Here is a 10,623-nt window from a genome sequence, read left to right on the forward strand (position 1 = left end):
GAAAAGACTCAAATCAATCAAATGTATTTGTAGAAATCATACAAAACTAGAATTGCTCAGGGATAACAGAGTCTTAACACTGACTACAACTGGCCAGACACCCTTTGATATTTGTGTAATTTTATGATCAGCTTCCAGGACCAATTTACCGGGGCCATCAAGGAAGAATCTATAATCAAAGTGCATGCTTAGAAAATGCTGTAATCATTGACGGTAAACCACTCAATAGATGACTGATGAGGAGGAGGAAGAAGGAACTACTCCTGCCACCCACAAACCCTTCTCAGGAAGTTTGCTGGGGGCAAGGCTCTAAGGTCAAAACTTTATAAAGTCAGGGAGAGGATTACCCCAGAACACACTCCACATTCAACCTTACCAACCAACATTCATCAAGATTCAGACTCAAGGCTGTACAGGTAAGATTAAGTTGTGATGGATTGTGCTATTCATAGGAGATGATTCTGAAGTGTTTTTGAGACAATATGAACAAGGATATACATAATGTTGCAGCATCACAGCTATAGATATTAGGGTTTTCATTTTTCATCTTTGAATCGTTTTAAGTCAGCCGTTTGTATGACTGTTCAGACCTTCATAGTGGAGCGTATTTTATTTGCTCTCTGAAAGCCAATCAGGAAAAGACCCAAAACAAACTTTTATGTGAGTCCTAGATGCATTCTTTAATTTCATCAGGCTCATGTATGTGCCACATTAGACAATGTAATGTAAACATGTAAACAAGTAGTGAATTGTTATCTGCTGCTATATGGCAATCTGCAACTACTGTATATGGCTTTTTAAAACTTGATATTTTGAATCTTTATTAGAAACCTCTCAATCTTTCATAGACACAATTAAGAAGGAAAGACGTAGCCGAAAAGATCAGTATGAAAAACTAAAATCATACACACAGGTATAAGGTGTTTTTTCACCCAAACATATTCCTGTTAATATAATTTAACTTAAGATCATATAAAAGATAAGGACTAGATAAGGATAAGATGCGTGGTTATAGACAGACACTCAGTTTCTGCTATATACATAAAAGTAATTAGATTACATTTTCACTGCCAAGTCATTTCATCTGAAACTGAACTCTCTGAAGAGGTTTTAGATGTGATGGAGGCTGAAGAAGAATAGTGTCTTTCATTAAGCCAATAGGGAATGCATATTGATATGTATGCACCAATCACTCTCACTGTTCTTTTGTTTCAGATATGAATCTGTGTACTTTACTGGCAGCCATTGGACTCTGTGTGTTGATAGGCTGGTGTGATGGATCAGATGGTAAGTTATTTAATCAAGCAATATTAAAGAATACTGCATAGCTTCCTTAAAAAAAAATGAAATGTATTATTCTGTTGCATAATTTCTGTCATCAATGACATTAAACAACGTGATAGATATCAATATGCATTGCAGTTTACCTGCTGGTTTAACCAATGGATGTGCATAACAACTTAACAATTTGCCTTATTCACAGAAAGCCCGTGTCGACCTTTCATACTAGAAGCTATTGACGAGGCCAAGAAGATTGTGGATGAGGCCTACAAGTATTCACGTGAAGAGTAAGTTTAGAATTCGGCTGTACAGTACACTACATTCCTTAAACAATTTCACTGTTTTTCCATTTCTAGGTGTGATTCAAGTTGATACACTGACAAATGCTTGACATGAATGGATGTGGCTATGTCTTGTCCCATCCCTGTAGGAGTCTGAGGAGAGTGCGCAGGGAGGACATCCGTCCCTCAGATATTCTGCGACTGATGAAGCAGCCAGCAGGGGATACCCGAAATGCAGTGCGGGCTGCTGATACCATGGACATTGCCCTGGGGCTCATCCACGAGAAGGCCCATCACATTCACAAGAGATCCATCAATGCCACAGGTCAGACATTAGCAAAACATCACTTGCATTCTCTGACACTCATCCATATCCTCACAAAAATGTCCTTCCAAGTATGGTGATCACAGGACTCGCTGTATTTTCGTCTTTCAGACTTGATCACAGTGGACGAACTCCAGCTCATTGGGCGTCTCACAGGCTGTGCTGGCCGTGTCCTGTCCCCCTTGTGCAGAACGACACCCTTAATCAACAAGTACCGCCCTGCTTCCAGCCTCTGTAACAACAAGTGAGTATTGCAGATCAATGCCACACTCCTGTATCTCCACAAGACTAAAATCATCGTAATAGTTTAAGCAAAAGTCTTTGTGCCGACTACTGGTGTTGACAGTGTTGGTGTTGACTGTCGGTGCCCAAAATACATGAGAATTCTTCATGTGTGTTCCCTTTGTATCTTATTGGCTCCTCTTTCGATTCCCAGGAAAAACCCAAGACTTGGAGCTTCAAACACGCCTTTTGCCAGATGGCTCCCAGCTGAGTATGAAGATGGCATCTCTCAGCCAAAGGGGTGGGACCGGAGTAGACTGTACAATAATGTCCTGCTCCCTCTGGTATGATGAGGCTACTGATGATGGTGGTGTTGATGATGTGATCTCTCTGTGGTTCATGTTCTATCCTCATGTTGTTCTCTGTTCTCTGCTCTCAGGTGAGAGAGGTGTCCAACCGTATACTGAGCACCACTGACAATGGCGTTGAGAGTGACAATGAGTTATCATACCTGGCGACGATCTTCGGTCAGTGGATTGACCATGACCTGACTTTCACGCCTACCTCACCCAGCATACGCTCCTTCAGTAGTGGCCTGAACTGTGCCACCAGCTGTGAACAGTCCAATCCCTGTTTCCCTATACCGGTTTGTGACATACACTTTCTATTGCTCTCTCTGACTCCTCTTCTTTGCTCAGTCTGTCTGTGTCCATCTTTGTCTCTCTCACTCTCTCACACATGTGTTTTCACATCCTTTCCCTAGGTCCCTAGCAATGATCCCAGACTGTCCCAAGAAAGCTGCATTCCATTGTTCCGTTCGGCTCCAGCCTGTGGCTCCAGTGTTCGTGAGCAAATCAATTCACTGACAGCCTACGTGGATGTGGGCCAGGTGTACGGTTCAGATGACAGCATGGCACGTAATTTGCGCAACCTCACCAATGACGGAGGTCTGCTACGTGTCAACGACAGGTTCCGTGACCCATCAGGCAACCGCGAGTTGTTGCACTTCTCGAGTGTGGAGGGAAACATGTGCGCTACACGCAAACACATCACCAATGATACCACTGCTGAGGAAGTACCCTGTTTTGTGGCAGGTAATTACTAACTTCCTCGCTGCTTTCTTCTCTTATATATTGTTTGCCGTACTCTTTCAATTTCAATTTCAATTTTATTAAGGATAGCCCCTTGAGATGCAACATCTCGTTTTCAGGGGGGTCCATCAATACATTACATGCCATATTTTGTGAAATAATAATAAAATACTCTTCAAGTGCTATCCTTCCTTTCATGGCATGTTTTATTTCTATAAGCTTCCTGACAACCGTCTCCCCATCTGCTGGTTGTGCCCAGGTGATTTACGTGTTGATGAGAACATTGGCCTGACATCTCTGCACACTATGTTCTTGCGGGAGCACAACCGCCTGGCCCGGGCCCTGCGGCAGCTCAACCCCCACTGGGGCAAGGAGACACTCTACCAGGAAGCCCGCAAGATCCTGGGTGGCTACCATCAGGTAGGTTTACCAACCATGTCCATGTGCCTTCTCCTCCCACATCCTATTTTTTTAAAAAGTTTTTTTAATTTTCCAAAATTTCACACAGCTTTCTTTTCCTCTTTATTTCTCTTTATCTCTCTGCCTTTCCATCCAACCCATTCACACCTGTGCTATTCCAGGTCATTGTGTACCGTGACTACCTTTTGCACATCATTGGCCCAGAGGCGCACAACCGTTATCTGGGCACATACTCTGGCTACAACAAAAATGTGGACCCAAGCATCTCCAACGTATTCGCCACTGCTGCCTATCGCTTTGCCCACAACACCATCCAGCCTCTGATGTTTCGTCTGGATGAAAACTACCAAGATCACCCCAAGTTTCCCAGCGTGCCCCTCTTCAAAGCCTTCTCTACCCCATGGAGGGTGGTCTTTGAAGGTTAGTATGAGCCTCCTCATTAATAGAATCATATTTGATTGATTAATTTTAGGCTTGTGCCCCCTCCTACAGTATATGACAGTGTTTAGTACAAACTGCACCCTCATATATTGGAGATCTGATATTTGAAAGGGTTAGATCTGAGATCTTATTAAATCATCACTGTCAATAATATTAGCCTCAGAAATGTAATATTACATTGGAACCATTTATGTTTCACAGTCTGTAAAAGCTCTGCATCTCCAGCCATGTACTGTATAGTCTGCTGTAAAAACCTCTGCTGATTTCCAGAGCATTAAAAACCCTCAACCCCCCCCCCCCCCCCCCCCCCCTACAGGTGGTGTTGATCCTCTGATCCGGGGGCTGGTGGGGAGACCGGCTAAGCTAAACACCCAGGACCACATGATGGTGGATGCTCTCCGGGAGAAGCTCTTCAAGTTTACCAGTCGTCTGGCCTCGGACCTGGGCTCCCTTAACCTCCAGCGAGGCCGAGACCATGCACTACCTGGTACTGCGCTAAACATTATAACTTTACTGTGTTGTAGAGATATTACAGACATTTTGTGCTTAACTAGTCAACGTAAAAATATATTAGTGAGGTTCACATTTTTTCTCTGCCCATGGCTTGTCTGCTCAGTAGTCCCTAGATGAAAATGTTGTCATATATACCAATACAAAAGTACTGTAACTCATTGTCCCTCTCTTTCTCTCACTCCAGGCTATAACAAATGGCGCCGGTTCTGTGGTCTCTCCACTCCTAAGACACAGGCAGAGCTGGCTCAGGTCTTGAATAACACAGACCTGGCCCGTCGGCTCCTGGAGCTGTATGGATCTCCTGACAACATTGACATTTGGCTTGGCGGTGTGGCTGAGCCTTTTGTCCCTGGTGGCCGTGTGGGACCCCTTTTCGCCTGCCTCATTGCCAAACAGTTTAAGAATATTCGCGATGGGGACAGGTGAGATAGGGAGGGAATTCTGCACTTGGGACCACATTTGCATGACGCCATCAAGTGTCTTTGGGTACCTAGAAAAGTGCTATATATGTTTAAATTATTATTATTATTATTTATATTATCTTAAATAGATAGATGATAGATAGATGGATACTGTAGTAATCCAGAGGGATTGCACCGTAAATGCCACATCACTAAGTAGCTCTCCTCTGTGTCTTCAGGCTGTGGTGGCAGAACCAGGGGGTGTTCACAAGGGCACAGAAGGCCTCGCTGGCCTCTGTCTCCCTGGCCCGCATTATCTGTGATAACACAGGCATTGGAGATGTGCCCATCAACCCCTTCATCTTTAGACCCCGAGGTTCAGGCTACATGAAATGTGATGACATCCCCCCATTCGACCTCCGTCCATGGTTAGAGACAGGTGAGTGGACATTAGAGATGAACCACACAGTTTTGTGTGTGTATAGTCCCTCACAAACACACACAACAGATATGTTAGTAGGAATACAATCATTGCATGCCTTCTCCCTGGTACTTCCGCTGTTCCTTCTGTATTTGTTAGGTTCCACAGGAAAAAGAGACCCAATTGCAGACCAAAAAGTGCAGGCAAAGAATGTAGGCTTTATTTAGCACAGAACAATCAAAAAGTTCAAAAGTCAAAAGTCACAAACACAAAAAAGCGAAAAAACTTCTCAACAAGCGGAAGAGTAAAACTCCAGATCTCAGATCACACAGGCAGATTCTTTCTCACAGACTTAAATATGACGACCAGACACGAAACAAAGGGAAGACTGAACTTAAATACTAGAGGGGAGACATGTAATTGGTGGGAAACAAACAGGTGGCAGGAGAAACTAATCAAGACAATGAGTGGACTGATAACAGACAGGTGTGGTAATTGGTGACAGGGAAATCCAGGAAGTGACAGAGGGCAGGTGGGGGCGGAGTCTTAGAACAACACAGAAACACATGTCATAACAAACACAAACACATGTCAAAACAAACACAATACACATGAGAGCCAGAGTCCCTTGAGCAGCAGGGAGGATACTAACAGTATTTTAATAATGAGCCAAATGGAGAAGGACCAACATGACTGTGATAAGTAGCCACATTGTTAGTTGACATATGGCTCTTTTGACCTTCCAGGAATTGTCAACGATGGAAATGAGGTTAGCGAGGATTTATTTATGCATGTAATATTTGCACAGATTATGAAATCACATCGTAACAGGCCACTTTCTTTTGATAATCAACATCTTGAATTATTGATTTAGTGCCAGATTAGTGTGCGTGATTGACATCTTCAACCGTACTGAATGTTCAGCTGTGAAATTGACCGCACCTGTGTTACTCGGCAGGTCCCTAAGGGTCCCAGGGTCTAAGGGTCTAAGGGGTCCCCCTGGGGCCCCTGGCAGCAGCAGCCAGCACCCCCATTCTGCTTTCTCCGTCAGCCTCGGAGGGCTCCATCCCCCTCCTCCAGCAAAGTCCTCCGCTTCCACCGGGTCACCTACAACAGCCAGAACCACTACAGCACAGAAACAGGCAAGTTCTAGGGCTGGGCAAGTTAACGCGTTAATCTTGCGTCATAAGAAGATTGGTGACGCAGCCTTCGTCAACTACGCCCCAAAATTATGGAACACATTACCCATTAATATTAGGGAAGCAAACACGCTAGACACCTTTAAAAGGCAGCTTAAAACCTTTCTTTTTACCAAAGCATTTTATTAATTTTATCTGGCACTATTTTTTTCTCTGTAACTTGCACTATTTTTACTATTTCTCTTTTAAACTGTTTTAAGGGTTTTATATTTATTTTTTCATGATTTTAGTAAGCCTATCACAACAACAGGTTCTGATACGATGTTGATCATTTTGTATTTATCTTTTACTCCATGTATTGCTCCTGCTGCTTGCTTTTATTGATTTTATGTAAAGCACTTTGAATTGCAACTCTTGTACGAAATGTGCTATATAAATAAAGTCTTACTTACTAACTTACTTACTTACTTACTTACTTAACTAGCGAGCTACAAACGTCAGAGGGCTGTGGCAGAAACAACGTCATAACCAGGCTGGTTAGTTACATTACAGGGAAACCAGCCATCAAGTACATGGAATTGAGTTGTAATATTGTCAACACAACTTTCTGGTGCTTCACCACACTCTAAACATCAATGCCCAGGGCCCTGTTCGGGGACGCTTGCTAAGCGGTTTAGCGAGCTAAATTCCAGGCTAAAAAAAGACAACACCGCTTTAGCGATTCGGCGTAGCAACTTTTGCTCAATTTCCATGGTAATTAATCGCTTAGCCCTAGCCTGCTCCAGGGCAGGCTAAGCAAAGTTTAGCTGGCTAAACTTGCCACACCCACGCCAAAAGGAGGGATCCCATTGACAAGGAGTCATAGTTTGATTAGCGTAGGAAGAGTTCTTTGCGATCGCCAAGAAGATCAATTTTTCTTGTTCTTGTATGAGCGCTACGGATCCACCCGACAAGGAATAATTAATTTAGAAGACCTTCTCGAGTCATTTATTGCATACACCACCGTCAAACATTGAATGTCATCACTTTCTTGCGAGTGGTAGCCTTCATTTTTGTAATGTCGGCGATGTGGAGAACAAAGCACTCATAATTATATGACAGTGGTAGCCTATAGTACAGTTGAGACATTGGTACAGTTGATAAACCCGAAATAACTTTCATGTGCAGCCTGAGACGTGATTTTTAGTTTGCACATGAATACTAACGTTTTCTTTGATCCCAGGAAATTTGAGCACATAACCCAAATAGATATTGGCTAAAGTTGTTTTACCTACTTTAACTTACATCATTGCAAACGTTTAGTTTTGCAAACGTGTCTAGTGTTTGTGCGGTAGTGAATGGTGGAGGTGGATGGTAAGGTGGGTGCATGATAAGAGAGAAATAGACACAATTTCTTTTCATTGCTTAAATGTATTGAATTTCTTATTAATACATTCACATTTAGTCATTTAGCAGACGGTTTTATTCAAAGCGATTTAAAACTACAATTCCTACGAGGGTGAGGGGAGTTGGTCCAGTGATCTACAGCATGCAAGCCATACGCTAAACCCACTGCACCATAGTACCTTTCTGTGAAGGGAAAAGATGTCACGTATTATACATCTTATAGAAAGTTTCTTATATCGCTGTGGTAGCCGCGGGAGTGTTGAATTTTGACATGATTATGGTCTTGAATTCTTCATAACGCGTTCATGATCATATCCTGCCTTATCGGAGAAAAAAAATAGTCTTTTTCTTTGTGTTTAGACCATTGTACCTTTCAAAAAAATCATGGTTTTGGGGATCGACCTTTCTTGCCTTTTGAAGCAAGACGTGCACGCGCAATTTAGCTGACGAGATAAATTAACTTGAGGTTAAAATAAATTAGCGCCCGTCGCCAGACCGGCTTGGCCTGTTCTCATTTAGCGAGCTAGTTAATCTCCAGTTGCGAGCTAAATTCATTATCTTAGCTTCAGTTGTACGCCGAACAGGGCCCTGGCAGTGGCAATAAGCTTCAGTTTTGTATTTGTTTTGATTACATTGTTTAAGTTGAGAATTACACAAAGTATTTATTGTATTAAACTGCTACTATATAAAAATGCTGATGTTAAGTGTTTGCACAACAAATGTTGTGGCACTTTTGTTCATATGGCAGAACATTTAAAATAAAAGTGCGCTTTACACTACTTTTGAATTGATTATTGGATTTTGTGTATAGTAATGCGATTAATCGCGATTAATCAGGGAAATCATGTGATTAATCGCGATTAAAAATTGTAATCGTTGCCCAGCCCTAGCAGGTTCACTTGTCTGGCGTTTACCAGTTTGACTTCTTCTGCACGGTGGTCCAGACCATGGGCAGCGTGCAGCTGATGCGAAATGGGTCGGTGGTGATGACCGCCTTCTCCTGCTATGTGGACAGTCGGATCAACTACACCGGGGACACTGTGGTGCAGCTGGGGCGGGGGATCAGGTGTGGCTGGAGGCCACCAAAGTGGGATCTGGACTTCTCTCAGAGAGTTTCTTTTCTGGACACATCCTTTTTAACGTCTGAGGGAAGAAGAAAACATTCTGCATTCTGTCATTCTATATCACGCACAGGCATGTAAATATACTCACTAGCGCACACACAAGCATGTTAATATTTTCAGGAGCATGTTCCAAAATGTTCCAAAAGACCACATACTCTCATTATTATGACCGCCGCACGACAGCTGGTGTGACCTGCCCAGGGATTTTAATGGTGGTTTAACAGAGCATCATACACTACCTGTCAAGGCTTTTTTTTCAGTTTATTTTTTTTCTGTTATTATGACCGCCACGCGACTTGGAGGGCCAAATTGTTCTTGTATGTTTGTGTCAAGGGGCCATGTCAACCCATACCATAACCAGTCATTACATGTATAGCACCACCTAGTTAAAAATTAAAAAGCAAAAATTAGGTGTTTTAATCGAATATATGTCAAAGTGCTTGAAAAATTACCAAATTTGCCAGGGACATCAAGGCTGTAACCAGTGTTGGGGGTAACGAGTTACAAAGTAACGGACGTTAGTAACGTCATTACTATTATTGGTAACGGAGTACAATAACGCATTACTCTCAAAATATTGGTAACGTCACTACTTTACTAGACCTCAGTAACGAGCTTTCCTGCGTTACCCAAGCCATTTTTTGCCAGTCCGAAAAGTTCTCTTTTAGTGGCGCGTGCATGCTTCCAGCCTGTGTGCTTGTTTTGGCACCGTTGCCACAGAGACCAATTTGAGTGATTTGAGTGACGTAGCTGCTGGTGCGGAGAAGGAGGGAAGCGGGGAAATGGATGAGACGGAGACAGGAGGGTTCAGCCAGTAGCGATATTCTCATTAGTTTAACTTTGTTGCTCGAAAGGACAAAAATCTGGGTGTTAAATGCACTATGTGTCCAATTGAACAACATAAACACTCATACAGATAAATTAACAAGGATAGCAAAACCGATGTATAAGCATAGAATCAGAACGGCAGAAAGGCAGGACGTCAGATCACAGTGACAGGCTGTTTTTTCTCATTAAATGTGAAGGTTGAGATATTCATTACATTTAATTCAGTCTTACTGGTGGTCCTTTTGTAATACCAACAGACACTTCGTTGTGGATAGGTAAAGCCTATGTACTGTTCTCACTACGTGTTTAGCATTACATCGCATACGTTTCTGGATAACAGCTGTTGCCATTTCCACGAGACGAACATTTGAATGATGTCAAAGTAAAAGTCCAATAATATACTGTGTTCGTTTCCATAACAACAATACAAGCAATATACATTTGCAGACCTGAATAAGCAGAGGGCAGAACAGCCAAGGGTGCCAATAATTGTGGAGGGCACTGTATTTGGAAATTTATGTTGAGTGACTTTGAGTATGAGCTTTTCTCTTAACCCACTACAGCGATTCCTACAGCAAGCTGGTTTTGTTCTCAGGAGTATGCCCCCATTTGGTTTAGTGGGGTCTCATGTTTCCAAAAGCCTGTTTTTGGCCTATTTTTAATGTTACTGCTGATTGACCCACCTGAATGTCCCCACCATACATGGCCACTTGTATCCTGTTTGTGGATTTTAAAGTGAGGCATATTTCT

The 10,623-nt window shown here is 42.7% G+C and overlaps 1 pseudogene across 1 annotated transcript; it reads left to right on the forward strand.

The window, feature by feature from the left end:
* Window positions 1-1,217: 1,217 nt before the first annotated feature.
* LOC308360425 (eosinophil peroxidase-like) lies at window positions 1,218-9,068 on the forward strand (annotated as a pseudogene). Its single transcript has 14 exons — window positions 1,218-1,287; window positions 1,484-1,568; window positions 1,712-1,887; window positions 1,999-2,131; window positions 2,324-2,453; window positions 2,549-2,755; window positions 2,873-3,203; window positions 3,460-3,620; window positions 3,782-4,040; window positions 4,378-4,548; window positions 4,759-4,996; window positions 5,215-5,414; window positions 6,321-6,546; window positions 8,812-9,068. The product of its transcript is annotated as an eosinophil peroxidase-like (transcript).
* Window positions 9,069-10,623: the final 1,555 nt, after the last annotated feature.

This window comes from Sprattus sprattus, assembly GCF_963457725.1.
Source record: "Sprattus sprattus genome assembly, chromosome: 1".
NCBI lineage: Eukaryota > Metazoa > Chordata > Actinopteri > Clupeiformes > Clupeidae > Sprattus > Sprattus sprattus.